At 38.1% G+C, this 27,029-nt stretch overlaps 1 protein-coding gene and 1 long non-coding RNA gene across 6 annotated transcripts in view; both read left to right on the top strand.

Moving 5' to 3' along the window:
• The window catches only part of NRG1 (neuregulin 1), a 1,071,954-nt gene that overhangs the window by 751,630 nt on the left and 293,295 nt on the right, over positions 1-27,029 (top strand). The window lies entirely within an intron of this gene.
• Positions 1,771-4,724, top strand: LOC112645039 (uncharacterized). The gene is made up of 3 exons (XR_003126956.3): positions 1,771-3,737; positions 4,065-4,142; positions 4,530-4,724. It is a non-coding gene; the product is annotated as an uncharacterized LOC112645039 (long non-coding RNA).

The raw sequence follows: 27,029 nt of genomic DNA, 5'->3' as shown, positions 1-27,029 counted from the left end.
AAAATAAATTTTTTTCCCTTGTGAAGAGAGCTTTTAGGCTCTACCCTCTTAGCAACTTTCAAAGATACCATGTTGCCTAATTTTTTATGTTTCCTAAATAAGTCTGTGGGGAAATGTGAAGGCCATCAGTGAGTGTGATGTCACCAGGATAAGAATCTTATTTATAAATTATTAATATGGCTATGGGTGTCTGTTTGTTTTAGACCAGAAATCAACAAACTACAGGCCACTGACCAAAACCATCCCCCTCAATCTGTTTTTTGTAAATAAAGTTTTATTGGAATACATTCAGTTATTACATCTCTGACTGCTTCCATGCTACATTGGCAGAGTTGTTTAATTGTGGCAGACACACAGAGACCATATTGCCCACAAAGCTGTAAATATGTACTATCTGACTTTTTACAGAAAGATTTTTGTCAACCCTTAGCTTAGATAATAGTAGCATTGTTTCCAATTGAAGAGGTAGTGGCTGGTACCAGCATGTAAAGTTTAAACCACTTAAGAGCACATAACAGAGAGGCTGAAGGCTTAAGGAAATATGTATGTGAAACTATTTATTTGGAATAGGGGGGAGAATGAGACTGATACCATTATTCTTGTGTGGATGCATACACAGAAGGATTGGGAGCTAGAAGATGGAATTGAAGTCCCTTTCATAAGAAACAGTTTCTCTGGCCAGGTTACCATGGGCAAAGCCTAAGGAAAATCATCCCACCATGACTTTAAGGAAACAGGATTATGACTCTATATAATGGTTATGGAGAAACATAAAATAAAGGTATTTTCTGCAAAGTGTTATGGTAGGTGAGAAAAATTTAATAAGTAAGAGCAATAAGAATTTATTCCGTATTGAGAGGATCTGTTTTGCAGCCCAAACCGAATGGACCGTGAAGCAAGAAATACAAGGTCAATTTAGGTGACTTCATTTAGGGAGAAAATAACAACTCAACGGATAGCCAGAGCAGAAGTAGGAGAGAATGTTCACCAGACGCCATAGGTTGCCATGAACACGGATGTCTCATGTGTTGTATCGATGATGGATGTGTGCGTGAGTATGTGCACACTGTTAAAGGGAAAAAAAGAAAAAGACCTAAATCCATTTTTATCAGAACTAGAGGGAAAAAAAATAGTCCAGATGTTTGAAACTTTCCTGACGTAAAATATTGCGTAATTCATAAACAATTCTTTGTGCTTTAGCTCATAGTATGTCCAGAATATAGGACTCACCAGCTATCCTCATGCACGAAACAATTGCTCTTTGGTGTGTTTGTTTGTTAAGTGGTAAACATTACCGTAGAGGATGTTTAAGTTTGTGAAAAGGATGAATTGGTGAATATGGACATGGAAAATGTGGTCACAGGGCCCTTCTCGCTCTGATCACCATCCCACCCTCAACCCCATACTCCACACGTGCACACTCTTGATCCACCCTGTGACACTGGCCATGCTGTCTCGGCGACGCACAAAGCCCATGCCCGGGATAAGCTTCTCTTTCAAGCACCTATCGGGCTTGTCAGCATGTGCTTGGAAGAGATAGCGACATCGCTCTGCCCTGACATAACCATCATGTCAGCACAGCAGAAGCAAGTGGAAGATTCTACTTTCCCGATAAAGATCAGTTGCTGTTTCCTGTCTTGAAGACGAAAGTTGAGCAAATGCAGAGGTCATCTGTGTTTATATTAACAATGCAGGAGTTATACTACATTTTCGCAACAACATCAGATCATTATTTATCCACTTGTCCTTTTTTTTTCATCGTTCCTTTGAACTGCCTACATTTGCTTATCATGATATTTCTAAGTCTGTAAACAGCCCAAGTGTGGCTGTTCTATTTCTCTAAATAGAGTCTTAGGTCATTTTATTATCCAACATTATAAGTCATCAGAATGCACCCATCTGTTGTCCTTCCACATCTGGTGTAACTTTAACTCTTTAAGCCTGAAGAAAAACTAGAAAAACAATTGTGAGGTGAGTTTGTTACTTTTGCCTATCACACCACTTTCCGATATATCGTTTTCCTTGAAAAACCACAAGGAAATAATTAAATATATCTATTTCTTTGGAAATGGCCTTAAATATGATGGCTTTTCCCCCTCTGCCTAGTGATCTTTCTGGTTTTCTGTTGCCCTGATTATTTTCCCTGGGATCATAGCCACTCAAAGCCTTTTCTTACAAACTCAAGAAAATCTTTACAGATGTAAAGTCATAGAGCCTCTAAAACTGCCTTCCCAGTGGCCTAGGGGAAGTGCCACTCCATGGCAGTGGAGCTGTATGGGAGGCAAAAAGCCAAAGCCTGCTTAGCACCAACAACCTTGTCTTGCCATTTTTTTAGATTTCATTACATACGTGACTAGATTTTCTTGTGTGTGCATTTTGGGGTTAATGGGTAACAGCCTATCGGTAGACCTGTGTTCCATTCATTTGACTACCTTCAATTTGATAGCTCCTTCAGCAATAAAGAAAAAACGAGCACTTCAGCTTCAAATCACATGATGAGGCAAATCACAATTTATCAACCAATTATAAGATAGTTCTAATGTGTGAGTTCAGATATGCTCTCTTTCAGTTATCTGTTGCGGGAAGATGCTCACCATCAGGAAATTGACAAATGTTTAATTACTTATGTCGAGTAGCTTATAAATATAATATGAACAGAGACATTTCAACCACGGAATTGTTTTCTTCCAAGTTGTTAACCATTTCAGCTGGAATAGGCTAGATTGTTCTGTGGTAACAAACTACTCCAAAGTCTTGGCAGTTTACAACAACCAAGATTTATTTTTCAACTACACTACATGCTCAGTGAGTATTAGCAAATGGTTCTGTTCCATGTCATTACCTACTTATAGGGGACCCACAGCGATGGTGGAGTCTCTCTTAATATTGGTGTCCATTATGACACAGGCAAAGACAGAAGTAGACCTCGGTCATAGAACAAGCTATGACTTAAGCTTCTGTCTGGATATCATACAAGTCACTTCCATTCCCATGTCCATTTCAGCAGCAGAACAACTCAATCCAAATCTGACTTCAGTGCCTTGGAGAAAATATAATTCCACCCCTAGGGAGGGAAGCAGGTATGGATGAGTGGTAATGAAATCCACCTCTCCATCAAACCCAGGTGTCATTGCTTTATTTGAGTGAGGTTTTTTCTTCATCTTCTTCTTACAGATCCCTTTTAAAACCAGCCTGGAAACAGTGTTTGTAGAAATCAGCTTCACTACTTCTAAAGCAGGGGTTCCCATTGTTGGCATGTTGTGGTCTGACCTTATTAATGGAGTTCAACCTTAATAGCAGGTTGGCTTAATAGGCTTAAATGATGACCCATTCTAGGACTATTATCACCCATAAAGCTAAGGATTTTCCTGCTTAAGGGTTTCACACTTGTGTGAGAAAAGAGTGTGAGAAAAGAGTACACCCTTCACCAAAAGGACCAGAGCTCCCTCCTGTTCTGTCAGCTGCTGGTTTCCTCCAGCAAGATATTAAAACTAGGTACGAGGAGCTGAGGTGTCATTACTCAGCAAGTCTGCAGAATCTGTGCTTGTGACAGCACCCTGGTAATTCCTGATAATTTCATCCCTCCCTGATGGAGACCCAGCTTTTATTTCAGCAACAGTAATGGGTTGTTCTGGACCCCTGACCTCACCTGAAGATGTCTTTATGTTGGATCTGCCTTATATTTGGGGCAGTTGGTTCAAGACTTAGAGAAATTTCTACAGACACTCTCATTCCAGGTAAGTTTTTTGTTTTTGTTTTGTTCTTGGGATAGGACTTAGTCGTATTTTGTCCTCTATTGGAAAGCATAGATTAGTATTATATACGGAAGCTGATTTGTTCCTTCCGATGTGTTAAGGTTTTTGTAAATAAGCATTGGCTGCATCAACATCAGGGTATATGCAGATCAGCATAGTAATGCTGGACCTTAGTGATCTGAGGGTGGAATGAAACGTGGTATTTTTATTTTTCGAGAGAAAGTAACAAGCTGTATGTTTTATAGTATGAATAGGATTAGGGATATATAAGGATATTTATCTAGAGTTTCTCTTTTGTTTGTTTTGTAGAATGATGGGACCCAACCAGGGGGATTGGCCAGAAGCAACAATGGCTTCAGGCTTGACGAAGTGGACTAAAATGTAAAGGTAAGTGTTTGAGACTCTCATTTCCTAGGACCATATCTCCACCTTGTCGTACGGAGTCACGGCCTCCTTTTACCACTTTGGCCCAAATACTGTGAAGCCTTCTGCCCACTGGCAGTGCTTCCCCTGCCATATGCTGATGACTAACACCAGTAAAATACCTACGTACTTTGGCAGTAACATATGCAGATACGTATGTTTCTAATTACAGGGATATTGTTAGAACACGATTTGGTTTCAAGGTACACAGTTAATAATCCAGGCGGAAATAATGCTTTGTTTTGTAACAGAAGAAAATAAGAACTTCATTTTAATCATTTTTTCCCTTTCTCTCTCTTTTTGTTTCTTTGATACACATACATGGGCAATATCATAAACTGGCAATACAAGAAGTTCTTGCAAACAGTGTGGCTATCCCTTCTCAGACCCCGGACATACATCTGTTACCTGCTTAACCATCCATCTACTCCTTTGCTACAGCTGCATATCCAGGATTCTGTGTCCTATCATTGTTCTTTATGGATACCGTGTACACTTTTGAAGAATAAGTGTAAATTCATTAAAGTTATCATTTTAAAATATGTATCTATATAGTGTATGTGCATAATTTTTGCTTTTCCTAATCTTTTTCTTGCAGGCCTAAATGGTTAAATCAGAGAGTGACACGTGTGTATAGAAACTGAATGCACTATAGGTTCAAATGGGCAAAGCAGTCGTAGAGTGAAGTCACATAGTCCCGTTGACTACACTATTGTAATTTGCATTTTCAAATCATTGTGTCTCAGCCTTAGGACAGTGCTACTATTATTGTTGGTGGATTTTGCAACCTAATCTTGATTCATTCAGTGAACCACAAAAAATCACCTGAGGCCAGATTCTCAGTCCACAGGAATTCCCTTTCAAGTGATGAGAGCCTTACCTTCTTCAAGAACCCCTTAAGAATTCACAATTTCTGGAATATAGAATTATTTCTGTTACATCCCCTTTGCTTCATCATGTCCAAGGAAGTAGAGAAATCTACTCACACGTCGATGAGTAAGCAGTGAATGGGTGAATGATACGTTCTGCTCTCTTCTAGAGCAAACCTGGCAAACTGTTTTCGAACACATGTACGGAGCTTGGGCAAGTGGTGTGAGCTCTGATGCACTGAGTGGGATGAGAAATGGATGTATGGAGTGTCTGCTGTGGGAGCCTTCCCCCTTAAACTCAGGACTCAACTGTCTCCCTAGAACCCAAGTCCTTTTTTTTTCCAGCATCTGACAACTTGCATATGTTCGTCGCTGAAAATAGGGCCTGTGGCTTTTCATTTCGTGTAAATGATGAGTAAATGGCAAAGCAGCTACAGAGGCATTAACTAAAAGTGGCATTCTCCTTATTCAGTGCACCATGTGCTCTTGTAGACATGCACCATCTGATCGTTTCTTGTGTTACGCTGCAACTTTTTTGGGGCACATGAGAAGCACTTTTTCTCAAGGTTTGTTCATTTAAACATCAGTCAACATTCATTTATTGAGCCTAACTTTACAGTAGGCATCAGGGATATAAAAATGAGTAAGGCATGGTCCCTGACCTCCAGGAGCTCACGGTTTAGAGATGCCTCCATGATAAAAATAACTAGCATTCATTGAGCATCAACTGCATCTTCTCGACTCTATTACCTGACTTAATTTTCTCATGACCTTGCACAGTGAATATTGTGTAACACACATGTAATGGATGTGGGTTTCAAAGAAATCAAATAACTTGCCCATGGTCACAGAACAACTTAACAGTCATAATAGAGTTGTCATGTAAGGCTAGATCTTTCCGATTCTAGAGCCTATGCTCTCATTGCTTCTATTCTGTCTCCAGCTAACTGTGTGATACAAAAAGTCACTTAGGAAACACAACTGCACAATGATTATGAGAGGTGGTACGTGCTCTAATTAGCAAATAGACATCTGAGCCCTGGGGTAAAGCTCTGGTCTTTCACTAGGGTTCTGTCCTACTCCACTCTTGCCAACAAACAAGAATCCACATGTCCTGGACAGACATTTATTCTTAGGATTCCCAGGAACACTCACCCCCCAGATCACCTTCCACTCAATACTTTTTATATCCTTTTACATCGCTGGTGACTTATTGGTGACTTACCACAACTGTCATACGCCTTACAAGTATTCAAGAGACAAGACCTCATTGGACAGTTAATATTCTCAGAGTTCCTCAGAAATACTGTTCCCAAGGTCAGAGCCTGCCTTGGAAAGGATATTACCATAATACCCCAGTCAATGCTTATTTTGTTTATTCTTAGCCTGTCTACAAATATCTTAGATTGTTTATATTCCATCATTTCTTTTATTAAAAAAAAAAAAAGAAACTTGACAAGGTGACTTCTTATCCAAATTTGCTCTGATTATCCCCATAACCCTAAATGTCTGGACTTTGTCAGATAAGGTTTACCTTATAGGATTGTAACAGGCTAAGATAAGAAATGGCACAATTAAGTAGAATGTGTTACTTCACAAATGATAGATGTTACTTTTTATTGGCTTAGTATGTTGCCCTTCCCAGGAACATTTGTGTTTTAAAAGAAGCTAAGTAGCCAAATCCAGATTAAAGTAGTGAATTTATAATTGTGAAATTGTCCTCAAAGGGAATATATTTTGGCTGGATGTGTGTGGGGATGGTGGGTTCCTTGAGATACACCTGTTCCCTGAGATACACTCTCACCATTGAGGAGCTCTGGGCCTATCTTTACTAGAAGATAGTGGTAGAAAATTTGAGGATGAAAGGGCAGAAATAACAATAAATAATATTAATTGAGAGCTAATTATGCACTAAAGAGGTTCTAAGATCACTGTAAATCATTAACTCTCTAATCCTCTAAATAACCCTATTAGGTAGGTGCCATTCTCCTCATTTTACAAATAAGGAAACAGAGCCTAAGAGAGATTATATACTTTGCTCAAGATTATATAGTCAAGGGGCACTTGGGTGGCTCAGTCTGTTAAACATCTGACTCTCGATCTCAGCTCAGGTATTGATCTCAGGGTTGTGATTTCAAGCCCCAAGTTGGGCTCCACACCCAGTGAAGTTAAAAGTTAAAAGGAATTTTTTTTTTTTTTAATAAAAAGAAGGTTACATAGTCAAAAAGCAGATGAAGGATTTGGATTCAGTTTTTCCTGACATGAGTCTGTGTGTTTTCTACTATATCACACTATCTTTAATACCACAACAAAGTCTGTCCTTCCAGGGCTGGTCCTAGATATTCTTGGCAAATCCCATTAAGGGGGAAGAGGTCCTTTAAGTGGTGGTTAGTTACACAATAATTAAATTTAATATATCAACTTAGGTCAAAAGGAAGTGGTAAGAGTGGAATGACTGTATTTCAGGGGAAATACTTGTTATATTTGTAGTCATGGTCTACAACATTGCCTTTATTCCTGAATGGATGCCAGGAAGTGAGGCCATAGAGGACATCTGAGCATACGATATGTGCTGTCTGCACTCAGAACATATCAACTTGGACAGCCATATGCTGGGGAGTGAAGACATACCAGGACCTTGTTTTCTGTCATCTTTATTTGAGGACCAGGCAGCGTGGCATCAAATGGAAGGAACAAGTGAAGAGACATCAGGAAGATGTCAGAATGAAAGAGAAATGCAAGTCTCTAAAGGAAGTTCCAACTCACTCTTCACCCTCCTGCAATTAGGAAATAGGTGATAAGGGCCCGAAAGGGTAGGAGAGATATTCTAGATTTAGGCAATTCTTACCACGCTCATGGTGGAAAAATGAGATATGTCCAGTAGCAGAGCTGTGGAAACTATTAGAAACTGAGCTAATTGTAGACTTCTCAGTGTGCCTCAGGAAATGGGAAGGTATTTGTCCCTTTGGGGCTTATATTTTTTCCAATTTTCCTTGTTCAGGAAAGAATTCATTCTTTGAGCAATGTAACCTCCTGCTATGATTTCACAACTCCACAAAAGAGAATAATTATAGATTAATAATGAACCAAAATAGAAAATGTTAAATGTGTGTAGCAGATAAGAGGAAAATGTTCTGTCTTGTAAACTGTATTGTTTCGATTCCTGGCAACAAAAAGGAACAATTCTCACCTCTGCAATTCTAAATAGATGTTAGAATTCACTTCTCTTTCCAATGGTGCAAATTTTCAGTCTCAGTGGGAGGACGATGAAGTGCCCTAAGCTTGGTCAAGAGTGAGAAAAATTTCTTATAGCACAGATGCCTTTCTTTCCTTGGGCTGAGAGATTTGTGGCCTTTCATACACAATAGCTGGGCACAGTTTTCAGAAGTTTTCTCATTAGTAAAACAAAGTTTAATTTATTAAGAACTTTCTTTGATTCAGGCACTGAGCTAGATGTTTTCCACATTTTTATGCATTAAAAAAACTGCCCTTGAGGAGCCACCCTGTGTCAGGCACTACACTGGGGTGCTAAAACCTCTGCTATCTCTCAATTCTAACAAAGATTCTGAAAAGTAGGTGGGATGGTGCTTACCCATTTTACAAATATGAGATTTAGAGAAGTTAAGTAAAATGCACAAAGTCATGGAATTAAAATGTGACAGGCAGAAATCAAAATGTTTGGAGTCCCCTAACTTCTGCAACTCTATGCCCCCAGAAGGCCAGATTAGGACCCATTCCTGGGATCCAAAGTCCTTGACTTGTTACTTATTCGGTTTCTTCTTTACCATTGAAACTTAGCCCAGAGTGTCAGTTCCTGATACCCTGTGCCTTCCAAAGTGATATGGACTTAACCTGACAAAATAACCATAAAGGTATAAGGCTAGAGGGTATTGCCAATAAGCACCAACCCTTCTTAGGGGAATCTTAGCAGTGATCTTCTGGAGACACCATGCCTATATTTTTGCCTGATAGTTTAAAATTGGCATGGATGAAGAAAGATGACAGATAGGCAAGGTGGGAGGCAGGTATTTCAGTAACAGCCTCTTGAATCAGACCCTTTCTAGATTCACTCAAGGCCTGGTTCTGGGAGCTGTCATCATGGCCATCCCAGAGTCTCATTGGTTGGGTGGTCAAAGGTACCCATTCATCGCAACAGTGATCCATGGGGATTTCTTCCCAACAACCAGTGAAACTTGTATTTAAAAGCAAACTTTAGGGGTGCCTGGGTGGCTCAGTGGTTGAGCATCTGCCTTTGGCTCCCTAGGATCAAGTCCCACATTGGACTGCCCATGGGGAGCCTGCTTCTCCCTCTCCCTATGTCTCTGCCTCTCTATTTCTCATAAATAAATAAAATGTTTAAAAAGAAAAAGTAAAATAAAAGCAACCTTTAGCCAAACTGAAGGAAAATAAAAATTTACAAGTACAGCATTAGCTCAAGCCGATGAGTTGATGGTTTTGTATGGAGTCACTGTTGGGTAAGCCCCAGTTTAATGGCCAAAGCAATTCTGTTACCTGACAGAGTCAGAGAGCATTTTGCCTAATCCAGACACTTCATATAGGTCTCTTCTGCTGTTATATGGTGAGCTATTATATTTGTAATCATGCTGTCCACTTGGTTGTTAGTTCTATAAATGTGTCTAGTTAATAGTCTATATTTTACATTTAGCCGTGCAGATTAAAAGGTCTTTCCTCAGCAAAAACACTATCAGGCAATATTTTTTTAAAGAAAAATATAAGATACTATCAAATGACTTAAAAGTTCTAAAGAATTAGAAGTCAATAGAACATATGAGTATTTCTTTTTTAACGATTCTTGTTGCCTTTGGGGCCATTTCAGTACATCCTAATATAATAATAAATACCCAGCTGTTATTTATTTTCATAGATTCATACCACTACTTCTAAAGCAAAATATTTTTTATTAGTAAAATCTTTTTATTAACCAAAATGAGAATTGCTTTTTATAATGTTTATTTATCTATCATTTCCCATCCTTTGAATTCTGGAATAAGTCCTGGCTTTCTCCATACTATCGCTAAGTGTGTGTACTTTTCATTTTATTCTTCAATCGTTATTTCTGAAGTTTTCAACAAATAATTTGTTCTGAAAAAAAATTGGAAGCTTAAGTTGGCTTTATAGTTATCAAGTGACTTTTGGTTTTGTTCAAATGATGATTTATAAAGGAATTTCTAGATTAAGATTTATCCTTTCCTACTTCATCTTACATTGCTAAAGTCAGGATCAGTTTGATCACTAAGATGATCATCTGTCTTGGGTGGAGTGGTACCAAGGTCTTTTTTTTTATGTAAAGCCATTGTCGATTAGGCTGCCATCATTTAATTAAGAAGGTATACATAATGGAACTGTATGAATGATCATAGATCATTAAATAAGTATAACATATTTCTTTTCTCGGGATGCCCGGGTGGCTCAGCAGTTGAGCTACTGCCTTCACCTCAGGGTGTGATCCCGGGTCTAGGGATTGAGTCCCACATTGGGCTCCCTGTGAAGAGTCTGCTTCTCCCTCTGTCTGTGTCTCTGCCTCTCTCTTTGTGTCTCTCATGAATAAATAAATAAAATGAAAATATATATATATATATATATTTCTTTTCTCTTATATATATATATATATAAAATGAAAAAAAATATATATATATATATTTCTTTTCTCTGGTTGGAGATTTCAGTGACATAATCATGGCTATAGTGTTTAGGAGTACAGGAAAACATTGTATAGGAGTGTCAATGGTACAATGCCCTGGGCCTCATGACCAAATATTGCAACCATGTGCGTGCACATGCATACACCTAAAAATGTTTTCTGATGTCTTATGTCATACTCAGCATCAACATCTCCATCACAACTCTGTCCTAATGTTTCATAGCCAGGCAGGTAGCAAAAACGCTTGGAACTGTGTTCATGGGTATGCTCCTCCTCAGCCAAAGAATGTGGGGAGATAAATGGGAGAGATTTTTGGTCCATTTTTTAACTGTATCAGGCATCTCCTACTCCTTCAGTGTACTCAAACTTGGAATTTATCCAAATTGAGGCTACAGGTCTTTTCTGGAACTCCCCCTGGATTGTTTTGGTTTGTTTGCCTTTAACCTGGCTAATACCTATTCATCGTTCATGACCCAACTCATCTTGGGACAGCCCTCCATTTCCCCAGCCCACCCCAACTCTTCATCTGAACTCAGCATCACTCCTGTGTGCTCCATGCTCCATTGAATGATTTGTTTTGTCACTGGACTTATTACTTTGTATTGTAAAAATCTATTATTAGGAAAGCATCCCTCCTTCCTTTAAACATGAAATTCCTTGACAGGAAGGACTAGGTCCTATTTATCTTTCTCTTCCCCATGCCTGGCACAGTGCCTGGCTGTATAGTAAATTCTGAAGAAATCTTTGTTGAATGGCCAAATAAACTTTTGAGAACCCTACACAAGTATATTTATATGCACCAGAACTCTTCCTTCATTTATTCTGGTTGGTTTTCACGAAGACAGATACTAGGGAGAGAAGAAGGAAGATAATTAGCTTGTAAAATATCCTACTATGGCATTGTGAACATGAAGTTTTGGGTTGGGAGTTCCTATCAATGAAGATTATTTTTAAAACTAAAATTCAAAATTTTCACTCTCCACATCCTCCTTTATAACATCATTACTTCTTCCTATTTTTGTCATAGTTTTGAGTACTATGTTTTCAACAGGAAACATCTGATTAGAATACATTTCTTTAGATATCTTTGTTACACCTCATAAGCTACATTTTCCAAATGTACAGACCCCAGGCTGGAAATACAATAGACACTTTTGAGAGTTAACTCTTATAGATATGTTGTTTGTGCAAACTGTAACCAGATATATTTTTAAATAAGATCTTTCTTAAAAATCCCAGATTAAAGTAAACCTTGTATTTTGAGATACTTTTGCCTTCACATGCAGTTACAATAATACAGACAACTCCGGTGTACCTTTTACCCAGTTTCCCTCAAAGTTAACATCTTGCAAAACTCCTGTATAATAGCACAATCAGGATATTAACATCAGTGCAGTCAAGATACAGAACATTTCTGTTCCTCCAACAGTCCCTCATGTTACCCTTTTAGAGCTGCCTCTGGTTTCTCTTCTTGCTATTCCCACCTTTAATCCTAGCAACCATGAATATTTTGTCGTTTCAAAAATACTTCATAAATGAAATCATAGGATCTGCAGCTTTTGGGTATTGGCTCTTTCTATTCAGTATAATTCTTTAGAGAGGTTTAGAACGATTCTTTAGATATTTATCCAGGTTGTGTGGACATCCATAGTTTGTTCCTTTTTCCTGCTGTATAGTATTTCAGAGGTTGGCTGTTTAATCATCTACCCATTGAAAAACATCTGAGTTGTTTCCAGATTGGAGCTGTTACAAATTTAGTTGCTATAGCATGAATATTTATAAATATTCATGTAGAGGTTTTTGTGTGAACATACATTTCAATTGTCTGGGATAAATGCCCAGGAGTGTAATCTCTGGGTCATATGATAGCTGCATGTTTAGTTTAGGTTTTAGTTTTCTGGTTGTTATTTTTTTTAAGAAACTGCCAGAATCTTTTCTAACACAGGTGTGCCATTTTATACTCCTTTCAGCAGTGTCAGAATGATCCAGTTTGTCTGCATCTTCACCAGAATTTGTGGTGTCACTTCTTTTATTTTTTGTCATTATGGTAGGTGTACTGTGATATCTCATTTTGGATTTAATTTGCATTTCCCTGGTAGCTACTAAGGTTGAACATCTTTTCATGGGCTTTTTGCCATCTGTATATCCTCTTCTGTGAAGTATCTTAGTGCCTTTTGCCTATTTGCTAATTGGTTTGTTTTTCAATACTGTTCTGTTTTGAGAGTTCTTTATATATTCTGAGAGCAGTCCTCCATCAGATATGTGGTTTGCAAATACTTCCCCCCCCCCCCCAGTATGTAACTGATCTCTTCATTCTCTTCATTGGGTCTTTCACAGGGCAAACACCTTTAATTTTCATATGAATAACTTTTTATACCTATTCGGCAACCAGATACCTAGATTCTCCTGATAGAAAAGCTTGTCTGAGATAATGTGAAATCATTTTTACATATTCATAGATCTATCTCCATTAACGTCATGCAAATTTAACTTTCACAATAATAATGAAAACAGAATTCTCCATTGTAAATGGGCTGTTTTCCTTGCTCAAGCATTTCACTATAAATTCACTTCCAATAACATTTGTTGAGCACATACTCCATGTTGAGTGATAAGGATACAAAATTCATAATTTGTGGCTTATTTGCTTTAGGCACTTAAATTTTACTGGATTACATCTAAATTTTTATTTGGTAATATCCTTCCAGGAAGCAGGATAGTCTTGTTTTCTATTATCTCTACTGCCTTACAATGAAGAAGAGAAACAAGGTCTTAACTTTGCTTTTAACTATGAAACCTGAAAAAATACAATGAAATAACTTGTATGTCCCTCCTCATGATACAATAAGATTATTCTCACAAGAAGACTTTGACTTCTCAAAACCTACTTGGCAAACTATGTTATTTCTTAGGACATGAAAGGTTGCTTTCAAAACATATCAGAACTTGGGACTCCTGGGTGGCTCATTGATTGGGTGTCTGCCTTTGGCTCAGGTCGTGATTCAGGGTCCTGGGATCGAGTCCCACATCAGGTTCCCCGCAGAGTACCTGCTTCTCCCTCTACCTATGTCTCTGCCCCCCTCTCTCTCTGTGTCTCTCACAAATAAATAAATAAAATCTTAATATATCTTAACCCAAAAACATAATCAGAACCTAAAAGTCCTAATAACAAGGAGCACGATACAGAATTGCTTATTAAATTACATTTTAAAGGCTATTTTACTCTGCCATGTTCATAAATATGTGAAAAGTAAATGTACATATGGGTAATAATTAAGATTAACCACTGAAAATAAAAGAAGTAGGATTGTGAATGGTTGTTTCTCGGTTTTCAATTTCACTAATTTCTGGTTACTTTTAAAACAATCATTATTTTTGGTCATTATGATCATTAGCATAGAGGACATTTTTTAAGTTGTGAAGATATAAGTGAATTTGACTTAGCAGATCAGTGAGAATTGATTGATGACTAAGAGTACCATAAGGCAACACGTGTCATCATAGTTGTTTCCATGGTGATGAACTATGATGTCACAAACTCATTAGGTGGTGACTCAATGAACCATTTAGACAAAGGATGAAAAGTAGTAGCTCACCCGGATGTATGCCATCTTTGCTTTAGATGATATTATTAATTAAAAGGAAGGGCTGGGTATTTCTCTCAGTGAGATTATGTAAAGATATTACATGTCTTCAGGCTTGCCTGAACATGGTTATGCTGGTTTTAAATGGAGGTTTTTCAAACACCCAAAAATTCATAAACAGAATTTGACTTGGAATTGGGTATTCATAAGAAAAGGCCTTTTCTTCTCACGTTTTGAAAAGGTTCCTCATTAATCATAGTTAAATTCGGACAAATTTTCATCAGTATAGTCACTCTTTCATTACTAAATGGTCTTGTTTTTCATCTTAAAATATTGGCACTGAGAACATAGAGGGAAAAGGTCTCAGTGTTCACATGCTGAGAGATTAAGAAAATAGTTTAGATTTAAAAGTAGGCACTTTTCCTGATAGTTTTGGTTGGTACATGCTTTAGGCTAGGTTCCTATGACACAACCAGATGCAAACGAATTGGCAGTCACTGCACCCGCTTGCTGTTTGTACCATCTCCGTGGTAGCAAACAGCCAGGCTGCTGGAAGCACATACTTGGCTCTATGAGTCAATTTAGTTTATGTGCCTGGGAATTTGCAAATCTTCCTCTGACTTTTTGATACCAATGTCTTGACAATTCCCCTGATTTCAAGAGTCCTCAAGGATTTCAGACAGCAGCTTTGACTTTAGAGTTTTATGAGAGAACATTCAAGAAGTTGGCCTGGCTTTTCAACCAGAAATTAGTAATCTAATGGTAACAATTGGCACCAAGGCCTAACATAACGGAAAAGACATCAAAGACCTTGATTTAGAGTCTACCTCTAACTCTGTTTATTATGACCTCCAACTCTGACACCTGACTTTCTCATAAGTAGTAGTGAGATACGAAAATCTTAGCTGAATCCGAGAATGGTTGTGAGAATTCAAAATAAAGCATATATAAAGCTCATAGTACAGTGCTTGGTATTAGGTCAGTACTTAATAATTACTTTTCCCTTTCATGACAGATATCAAAATGATCAGTGTTTCACAGGTGAGAATTAATTTCTTTTTCCATCCCCAAGGCTGACAGAAGGCATATTATCCATCATTCCATCTCACTGTCACCCACACATCACATAATTGTTACTTAGCTCAGGGAGAGATGGGGCATTTGCTTCTCCTCACAAAACACTAACCCTCCCTTGCAGGATTCAAAGATTATCTTCCTTCAGCAGGTCTACCTGAGCCTAAACTCCAAAGAATTACGTTCTTTTATGAGCTAGAGGAAGTCAGATCCATTCTCTGTTGCATTGGCCCTCTGGCTCTTTGGCACTTTCCACGTCCTCCTCATTTGGAAAGGGCTCCATCATTTTCCATCTCACAAAGCAACCCTATTGTTGCTTATTTCCACTGCAGGGAAAAGATGAAACATCTCACTCAGAACTGCAGAACAATGGAAGTCCCTTGAAGGAAAGCTCTGAAAGTAATACGCAAGTTGCCTCTGAGATATTCAAAATCCCATTGCTTTACCTTTTTCAAAAATTTTTGGAAAAATTTCAAAATCCTCTTTGACAGTATATCACAAAGCCTGTGATTGGGCCAAAAGGCTTATTTAACTGTGTACCAAAAATAGTGTACATTGACAAAGAAAAATAAATTAGAAATAGATTTGTTGAGGACATGCCATTAAAAACAAGCTCCATTGAATCAATTCTCCTTTCAAAGGACTGCCAAGGTAAACTGAACTAGCCTAATAGAGGCAGGTGGTAGATCCAAACTTGGAAAAAAAGTGAGCCTTTATATCCCATTAAGTATTATAACTATTTGATGGAGAAGTGTTGAAAACACTAAATGTGAGTATCTCAGAAAGTAGGAGAGCATAAGTCTGTCTTTATGCTAAATGGCCAAGGCTTTCCATTTGTCTTTCACTTTCTTATAAATCCATGGCTCCACTTTTACCAGACCATTCACATATCTATCTGTTATCCCAGTTATTCTAGGTACTTCCTCTTTGACCATGGACAAAAGACTAGATGCATAAGCAAAGGAAAAGCGTGATTGAAGAGTACATGGATAGGTATGTGAAAAGATGCAACCAGGTGGACCTGGTGAAGAAATAAACTTTGGGAACTTAAATAAGGAAGGAAGTTGGGGAAAGTAACAGGTAATGCACAGAAAAAACAATGGTGACAGAGGTCTGAGTAAAGAATGTAGGGACAGATATTCCAAAGCTTCTTATTTTATACCACAATTTCTCTGAGCACAAACTCCTGGTAAGGATTCTAGATTGCTTCGTGGGCTGATATACATTCTCCCACAGTAGGTTCTAGCAATTTACATATTATTTACCAAACTTTCCTAGACAGAAATATGTATGATTATTTATTGTTTATATAAACCCTGTCTTGTACTCGCTTGAAAATCATGCTTTTCCAAAATGTCATTCAATATGAAGTGTCTTAAATTTGAAGTGAGGAAAAAAATATATGGCTCTAGAGAATAGTCTAGTGATTTTTGACATTATGGGTTCTCGTGTGGGTTCCTGTCTTAGACTAATATCAATGGCACAGTGCTTTGATACTGTCTGGAGACTAAATGAAACACACAATCCAAATCCCATATGTGAATTACTGTACTTGCAAGAAATTTTGAATAGATGAAACACATTTTAAGTCTTCTTCTTCTTCTTCTCTTTTTTTAACTTTGTAAAAGAGCCAAGGCAGCATCAGCCAAATCATTAAACCAGTTGATTTATTAATGGATTGACATGGCTCAGGCATTTTCCAAAGGGTGAACTCATATTTTGGTAATCACATGTACTTTCATCATATTTTCTGTCTGTACCTCAATGCCATGATGACGAACATCATTCTTTCCTTGGATATCTGACAACTTCATCAAAAATGGAAGAGATGCTACTGACTAGTGCAAATCCAGCAACTGGAAAGAGCATATCCAACAAATAAGCCCACCTTAAAGAAGTCAACTGTGTGCCTCTGGACCTTGTCTACTTCACCCCTAAAGGGGGACGGGGGGGGCTAAGTCATCTTAAAGATTCCTGGTAGCTTTAAATCAAAATCTGTGATTGATTTCTGGAGTAAAGCAAAACAACTTCCTAGCTGCTGCCATTGCAATAGTGGTAATTCAAAGAGAATTGCGGCAGGGAGGGAGGGAGGGAGCCATCACTGGATGTTTCTTGAAAGGCAATTGGATCACCACCTAAGGACCACATAGTAATAGTCAAAAATGAGAGTGGCTCATGGTAGGTACACCATTTATTCATGCACGCTATGAATGAATCTTCCCTAATAATCCTGCTGGTACATTTCTTCATTTCACAAGATTCCTGAACTACCCAACTTGCCTTTTTTTATGACCTTGCTCTGTTTATATCACCTTCTTATTAACATGCATGTTCTGAATGTGAATTCAAGGCCCAAATAGTAGCCAAGATTCAAAATGAACATAATCCAAAAAGATTGGCAACAGTAACACTCCCCAACTGACTCTTCTCCACTCTTTTATTAATTATAAAGCTTGTAACAGAATAGTCTAGGTTCTTTTTTCTTGCTGTGACATCCAGGATTATTATCTATTAAGATCAAGTAGGGAAGGCCTAGTTGACTATCACAAACAATCCTAGGGTTCATCGAAAGTGAAGATATTTCATACAGATACCTAATTGCTTAAAATTTGGCTCCAAGCACCTGAGGAGTACTAAACACTACAGAGATAAGGCTTTGTTATATTCGGAGAAAACTTCAGGTGAGTGTGATCTTTAAGAAGACTGCCTTGATAGTAGCAGTCCCTCTGTTATATAGTCAACAAGGCAAATATGTTATTTTATTGCCATATCCTCAGATGAGGCACTAGAAATGAAAACAGATCCCAAATGCACAGACTAATTTGTTGAATTCTGAACCAAACCTCTATTTGTTTGTTTCAGTATTAACAGATAATTATTCAGTATCAACAGATTTATTAAGATCGCATCATGCATAGGGAGCTGTCTGTGTCAGGAAAAAACCTTTAAATCAAAATTGACAGATACTGAGATCTGAAGGAACATCTCATTCAACTGCAGCTTGTATCAAAATATATTCGTTCTTTTCCTCATCCAGGAATGATATGCCTTTAAAAAGCAGCTGATTGGTTTCTTTTTTCACTATGCTGTGGGATTTTCATAGAAGGGGAAGGACCATCAGATAGCAGTTTATAGAAAGACTGCTCTTCCTGTAGGCAAAAGAGGAACCAATGTGGCAGCAGCAATATCAATCAAAGTTTGAGCTCACCCTCTTGCCTATTTCATTAGTATCTCTTCTCACCTTACTTAAAAATCTGAGAAGAGAAATGAATAAAGGGCTTGAGAGGATTCTCATTTCCATGCTCGACATCTCCATGCTGACCAGGTGAAGTCGGGAGGGACCGTCTGACATGACAAAGCTAAGTTCTATACTGTAATATAGTCACAGGGCAAAAATTGGAAAGAGCTTCTTAACTCTTATCCAAAGACATTTACTTCTTGGTAAATGTAGAAAAACCTTTAATAAAGTTGTTTCATCAATATCCTTCACAATAAGAGCACCAAAGTCCAAAAGACCCAGAAAATCACAGCAGCCAGAAGAATGAGTCCCTCTCTTGGCTTTTCATTGGAAATGGAATGATTAAACTCTCGGACACATGCCTTCTGCAGTCATATCACACAAAGCTAATCACAATGGGGAAGCATTTATACCATATGCAGTTATAAAAAGATTATTTTGGGGGCGCCTGGGTGGCTTGGTCGGTTGAACATCTGCCTTCAGGTCAAGTCGTGATCCCAGGGGGTCCTGGGATCCAGCCCCATGTAGGGCTCCCTGCTTAGCAGAGAGCCTGCTTCTCCCTTTGCCCCTCTCTCTGGCCGTCTTCCCACTCATGCATGCTCTCTCTCCTTCTCTCCTTCTCTCCCAAATAAAAAGATCTTAAAAAAAAAAAGGATGATCTTGGGACATGAATGTACAGGAAGACCGAGAGATACATCTATCTCATGCTTGATTCTATCATATAATCTTAGCTAGTTGCAATTTGCACTAAAAGGGAACTGAAAATGTAAAGTTTAGGATCACAGTATCCAATGGATTGTTTGGTAAAAGAAAGTATGCCTTTCTTGCTGTAAATATCTATGAGAACTTTTTCCAAAAGGTGAATCTCAGGAGTTGAAATTTTTGTAGGTGATCATTAAATAAACCAGATTATATTAGACAGGGTTTCCAGAGCTTAGTTATGTATGTTCTCTTTGGTTTGAGTCTCCACCATATTTTAGCATGTAATAACAAAATGATTTTATCCAATCCCATAAAAGGAATTGTTTAATCATTGCTACATGTAATCACGAGACTCTTACCTGGATCTAAGCTAGGGAAATAAATTTGTATTTAGCAGCCAGTGATGTTGATGGACATACCTGAACAAAAAACTTCAAACATATAAAACTACCAAGAGAATTGGAAATTGTTCTATTTGAGACTTTGTTTGCATTGATTAATGCTTAATGCCACTTGCTTGACATTTTGCTTTCAAGAGAATTTTTAACCAGGCTCTTTACTTAAATTAACAGGAATAAAATATCCAGGGTTTAAATTACCGTAATCTCTCAAGATCTTGCATTTGACACTTTCATAATTTTTTACATAATAGTAGCTTCAGGGAGTTGGAATTGCTCTTGTAGCTGGCCTGCATCTGAGGGGAGAATCCAAAGTCTCTGAGTTCTTTCATTTCCTTTTCCCCCATAAAGTACTGGAAATGGTTGGCTCTGATGAGCTCCTGAGGCAACCACAAGATGAGGCAAAACAGGATTGAGACGAAAACCAAGCTCACCCACATCCTATGTCAATTAGTTATTTTCTTTTACTTTATAAACAAGCAGTGTGTGGGGGAGGGTGTTACAGCCTTGACCGTAGATTTCCCTTCATACCTCCAGCCCTTGCCCAGAGTTCCCTTCTGCCCTACCATTACTCCTCAACCCCCAGCATAAGCTCAAACACCGGGACTTGTTTTCTCAAACAGTGCTCATCGTTTATGCTGGCTTCATCTCGAAGGTCATCAGTACGCTGAATTATCTTGGGAGATTCTTCAGAACAGTGTGTGTGTGTAGGAAGGATGTGAGGAGAATTGGGAGGTGGGACTCAATAATATGTTGAAAGAGAAGTATTAAGAAAAGTGGTGTTTAAAATTGTGCAAAGTGCAATCAGTTGATAGAACTGAAATGCAAAGAGCTCAACGGGGACTTTGTGTCTCTGGCTTAAAAAAGAAAAGAAAGAAAAAAAGAAAAGAAAAGAAAGGAAAGGAAAGGAAAGGAAAGGAAAGGAAAGGAAAGGAAAGGAAAGGAAAGGAAAGGAAAAGAAAGAAAAGAAAAGAAAAGAAAAGAAGAAAAGAAAAGAAAAGAAAAGAAAAGAAAAGAAAAGAAAAGAAAAGAAAAGAAAGAAAAGAAAAGAAAGAAAAGAAGAAAAGAAAAAAGAAAGAAAGAGAAAGAGAAAGAAAGAAAGAAAGAAAGAAAGAAAGAAAGAAAGAAAGAAAGAAAGAAAAGAGTAAAAGTTAATTCCAAAATTGCTGACACTCAGTTTTTTCAGTTGAAACTTTAGAATGGAGAAACAATATAATCATAAATGATATACTTTGTTGGACTTGAGCACAGAAAAATTTACTCATCCATTTATTCACTGAGCACCTGTTATGTGCCAAACAATGTACTAAATAAGATGTGCTGGAATTCACAGTCCAACTGAAGAGACATCAAAGCAAAGAGTGGAAATATATTGTGGCAATAAATATTTAGATATACTGATGTCATAGAGTGAAGATATTTCAGCTAAGCCTTCAAGCATGGGGAGGAATGTGCCACTTGAAAAAGGAAAGGGGGAGCCAGTACTTCCAGAAAGAACCCACCTGCTGTGGTGGAGTTGTGGCAGAGCACAGAGAGTGTTCCAGATGGGTAGGCAGCTGGCATGTAAAGTTCTGAGGTGGGAATGGGCTACCAAAAGAGGAGATCTTTGGAGCCAAAGTAATTGAACTGTGATGGAATTAGAGATATGATGTCTATAAGAAATATGGCAACATAATGGGCAAGTGACCATGAGAGAGCAGACGGAGACCATTTAGGCTTTCGTGGACCTAAGCAGAAATAGAGTGATTTTGTTGCACACCTGGTGTGTGGTGAACACTTGCTACATTATTCCATGGATTTCATCTCCTTTAATTTTCACTGCAAGTTTGCGAGCTAAGGTTGATATGTAATTTTCTCAAATGTCCCCAGGGTAGGGAGCACACGGTGGGGAATGATAGGGGAGTGGACATTTGAATTTGTTTGCCTTGCTGCAGAAATCGCTTGTCTAATTCTCCCTTTCTAGCTCACTATCTGGGCCACCTTCTTCCTTGCTTAATTAGACCTTTTTTTTTTTTTTTTTTTTTTTGCCGAGCCCTTTCCATTCTCCCTGCTGCCCTAGCAATTGTGCCATGCCATGGGCTCTGTTCATTTCTACACAGAAATCTGAGCAAACTGCTTCCTGCAGTTGCCCTCTAGCAGAAAAATGTGGCAAAAAAGGAATGGGCACAGGAATAAGAAGAGTGTTTTCTTCCTGAGGGAAGAGCATCTTTTCTCTTTTCAGGAGCTGCCTTTATGGGGCACCTGGGTGGCTCAGAGTCTGCCTTTGGCTCAGATCATGATCCTGGGGTCCTGGGATCAAGTCCCACGTTGGGCTCCCTGCATGGAGCCTGCTTCTCCCTCTGCCTGTGTCTCTGCCTCTCTCTCTGTGTCTCTCATGAAAAAATAAATAAAATCTTAAAAAGAGAGAGAGAGAGAGAGGAGAACAAGAAGAGCTGCCCCATCCAGCTCTTTGTGCTTCAAACAAAATTTCATGTTTCTAGCAATTGAATTAGGAAAGTAGGTATCACCACTGTTCTGGCCCCATAAAAGCAGAGATTATGTTGAGTTGTTTATGACAATTCTTTGCTTCTTGATCCTCAATGACTCTCCAGTTTTATTTGACTGAATGTTTAGCTCTGGATCAGTGTTATTGGAGCTATTTTTTTCCTATCCTTAAATTTCAGTTCTATTATTTGTTTTTGCATTGTGTTTTGTTGTGTTTTGCTAATTTGTGGAAGTTGAAGTTTGAGTGTTCACCAGGCAAATGGACTTTCTTTTGGTCAAGTTTATTCTGAAAATAAACATTTAATTGAGCACCTACTACAGTGATAGCAAGACAACATTTGCTTTAAATGAGCTCTAAACCTACTTGGAGATATGATACATATGGAATGGGCAGTAAATAAAAAGTGGGCTGTACTTGGTGCTGCAATGCAAAGTGAAGAGTTTGGAACTTTGAGATGGGAAAGCTTTCACAGAAGAGATGGTACTTGAATTGGAACTTGCACAACAAGTAGTATTTCTTTTTTAATTTTTAATTTTTTTAAGATTTTTATTTATTTATTCATGAGAGACAGAGAGAGACACACAGAGAGAGAGAGAGGCAGAGACACATGCAGAGGGAGAAGCAGCCTCCCTGCAGGGAGCCCGACGAGGGACTCAATACCGGGTCTCCAGGATCACACCCCAGGCTGAGGCGGTGCTAAACCGCTAAGCCACCAGGGCTGTCCAACAAGTAGTATATCTTGAAATGACAAGTAGTATTTCATGAAATAGGAAAGGGAGAGGGCATTACACAATGAGAGAACAAGCAGTATGAATAAAGATACGGAGGCACAGAAGGCTTGTGTCTTATCCAGGGAATAATAAAGAGTACAGGGCTGCTAACCTGTAGCATGCACAGGTAGGCAGAAATGAGAATAGATGATCTTAGAAACATAGATTGGGGCTTTCCTGTAGAAATCTTTGCATGCCACACTAAGAAGCTTTAATTTCATTGTCTTGGCAACTACAAAGCATTTACATGTTTCAAAAGATAGACCTGATGGAAGAACAGAAATAGAGATGATGATATTCCCATATGTAAAGTTCTACTGTGAATCCAAGAACACATTGCATGTCTGCTCCATGTCTAATATGCGGCTTAGGCTGTTTGAACCATTTGAGAATAAGAAATAATAGTGTTTTCTCTGATACAATATTTAATAACTTTTAGCTACCAATTCCTGCTAATTTCCCTCTGATAAGACATTTATTCCAAATAGACACTAGCTCCATGGCAAGGGAAAATAAGGAAAGTGGTATGTAATATATCCCACATAAAATATTAGCTACATTTTCTGTTTCAGAATACCAATCTATGTGATGTCTACTCTTAAGTAGAAACTTCTAAAAAGTGTTAACAAAACTGTGTTAATTTGTGTGTATATGTGTGTGTGCGTATTTTCAGGTATTAGGAACCAGATTCTGTACCTGTAGCACAATTAAACTTCACCACGACTTTGAGGAATTTTCCAAGGTTCTAGGTATTTCCTTGAAAACTGAAATGCTTTTGGAAAGATAAGTTTCATCATACTTTTTCCTTTGAAAAAAATTTTTGGTCACCATTGAAAGAAAAAAAATTGAGGTGACATATGCCTTTCTCCTTAATATGTTCTGTTTGAAATTAATGTCGTATTGACAAACTACGTATTAAAGATTAGTACACGGGAGCTATTGAAATGTTGTGTCAGTACAGAAAATTGTGTTCACTATTTCTTGTTCTCAACATAAACGAGCAGTAAATCACTGCACAAGGGGGTGTATGCATTAGGGCCTCCCACATAAACTTCGCCTCTGTGTGCATAAACATTTTCTTATTATCGCAAATAATCAACAGGGGAGTAGCAAATGCAAGTTTAGCTTTTCTCCATAATGTTTATCATGGTTACTTTAAACTGTTTATAGGAAAGAGAAAACTATAAATGTCCTTCAGGAGGTGGGTAGGACCATATGGCTCAGAAGGCTTTTCTGTGATAAAATGTTTGGTTAAATTTTAGGCAACACATGGTTCTCCCCTAGCAATTATTTGTTATTTCAAACATTGTTGTTGATATTCAACTCCCGAAACAAATAACACCAACCAAAAACATTTATAATAACGTAAGAAACGGGGCTCACTCTAGAGCTGTGAGGCTCCAGCTGCACCCTCACAACCCATCCTCTGGTCAGCTGTGCCTGGTGCCGAGCCAGCCTCTCTACCCCTGCACCGCAGAGTGTGCTCTGAGCTCCTGCTGGCCCTCAAAACAAACATTGGATGTAATCCCCTTCAGTGTTTTCCTTGTTGGGCTTTGCGAATTCTGATTTTCTCCGAGAAAATAGCCAATATAGTCAGTGACTGGGGTGCGTGTTTAATTTCTGATTCATAAAGTGCGCCATGCCTTGAAAAGTGTCTCAGATATAGCCCAGATATCAACTATGGGTAAGTTGAATAGAAACGTAACATTTCCTTTTTATAAAATATTTTATTTAAATTCAATTTGCCAACATTTCCTTTTAAGTGACCATCAGCTTAGCTTAGACACAGTGCTCCTTGGTTTGTCTAAATTCAAGTAGGAGTGAGTGAGATTAGCAGAAAGAGAGGCAGACCTCGTCCCAAGGCCTGTTTGCCATGTTCTCTGACTTGCCTACTTCATTTATGTTGACAAGACTAAAGAGTATCTGGGCCAAACCCTCAGATAATCACATGACAAAAACCTAGACAAGTTCTCTTGGGAGCCCTTTCCAATAAGTATTTATTTATATCCACTATGCGGTATAATCCTTCAAGAATAATTCCATTTTTTTGGCCCAGTTTATTGACTAAAATGAGGAAAATAAATTCTTTGTTGTTTTTCTCTTAAGGAAGTTAACTATTTTGCCTCCCGCCGCCACCCCATTCTATCTCAGTCTAAAAGAACACTGCCCCCCAACCTACACCTCCTATACACAAACACACACACTCTCTCTCATCTATACTTTCCAACATCTATTGGAAGGTGTTGTGAAATGGGTAAAGAAATGAATAAGACAGTTTCTAATTCAAGATATTGACAGTACAAGAGGGAAGACCATAATATCACAAAGAATTGTGACAGATAGGAAATGTGACACATTTGACACCGCTGGTCCTGAAAGAATTCCATAGTAGTACAGAGAAAGGAGAAAGGTTAACTCTGGTGAATGTGGTACTTAGGATGAAGACAGCTTTTGAGGAGGTGCTGTTTGCACAGCCTTTAAGGATGAATTTGATTTTTAAGAGGTAAAGAGAAGAGACATCATGTCCAGAGAACTCATAAAATAATTCAAAAAGAATACCTTGTTCTTGTTCTTGGACATCTTCCTTCCTTCCTACCTCCTTTCCTCCTTTTCTAGGAAACTAGACTACCAAAAGTAATGGGCATTATTTTTGATTCAGGGTTTCTTTCTTGGCAGTAACTCAAGATGTGGTGCATTTCATTTATAGTTATTTTGGTCAGAGAAGCAGAATCCTTTAGAAAACAACATACAACAACAATCAAAATTTTGAAACTCACTAAGATAGAGGATAATAAACTCTATGTGATCAAATTTGTTTGCATTTTTCTTTATAATATTACAGAATTGAAATTTTGAAAGCCCCACGAGTATATAGAATTGACCCAGACTTTCTAATTGTAACACAGAACAGTTTGATCAATATGACTGCTATAACCATAACTGGTATTTATAAGATGGTTTACAATTTACAGCAGTAGTTCTCAGTTGGGTAGCATCTACTGCCTAGGGAACTTTTTGCAATTTGGCAGTTTATTTTGTTGGCAAGTACCAGAGGACTACAGCATTAAATGGGCAGGGCCAAGGGTAAATAAGATAGCTGCTGCCCAGTGAAGGACTGTCCTGCATCCCACCTGTCAATGCTTGATGTCCAGAAGATACTCATGTAGGTGAAAAACTTACAATCATTTACATTACCTAACTCTGTTTTATATAAAATTTTTTATGATTTAATGTACACTAAACTTTTTAGCATGCAACCACCATGGAAATCAAATGAAACATGTATTTTGCTTAGAAACTTGCATTTTTCACAGTTTCAGAGAATCATATCACACCAATAGTATATGTTATTTAAATCACCAATTCAATGCAAGAAGGTATGTCTTTCAAATAGAGGTGCAGACATCTGGCGGACTACTTCTCTATGGCTTCTAGAGCAATCATGCCTGAGTGTGTGCCTGTTGAGATACAGTACAGTATGGTGGTAAAAGCGTGGGTGCAGACTGCCTACCTCTCCTACCATCCACTCTCACCATGCACTAGCTGTGTAACTTTGGGCAAGGAGTTAGCAGCTCCTCTGTGTCTCATTTTCCTTATCTGTTAGATGGAAATACTACTACTATTTATCTCATAGATATTAGAAAGGTTTGAGAGCTTAGAACAACGCAAGGCATATAGTAAGCATAATAAAAGTGTTAGTAATTATAACAAGTTTACATTCCTCCTCTAAAATTCATGGAACTAGATGTGTTTTAGAATTCAATATATTTTTTAAAGATAATCTGGTTCTTGGGACATCTGGGTGGCTCAGCAGTTGAGTGTCTGCCTTTGGCTCAGGGTATGATTTCGGTCCAGGGATCGAGTTCCACATCGGGCTCCCTGTGAGGAGCCTGCTTCTCCCTCTGCCTATGTCTCTGCCTCTCTCCCTGTGTCTCTCATGAATAAATAAATAAAATCTTTTTTAAAAAAGGTAATTTGGTTCTTGTGTTATGTATATTATGTAACATTATTAGTGAAAATCAGGAGAATACATATAATTGAAAGCATTTATTATTATAATTATTATTAT

This window comes from Canis lupus, chromosome 16 (genome assembly GCF_003254725.2).
Source record: "Canis lupus dingo isolate Sandy chromosome 16, ASM325472v2, whole genome shotgun sequence".
NCBI classification, from domain to species: domain Eukaryota; kingdom Metazoa; phylum Chordata; class Mammalia; order Carnivora; family Canidae; genus Canis; species Canis lupus.
This window is presented reverse-complemented; position numbering and strand designations above follow the sequence as displayed.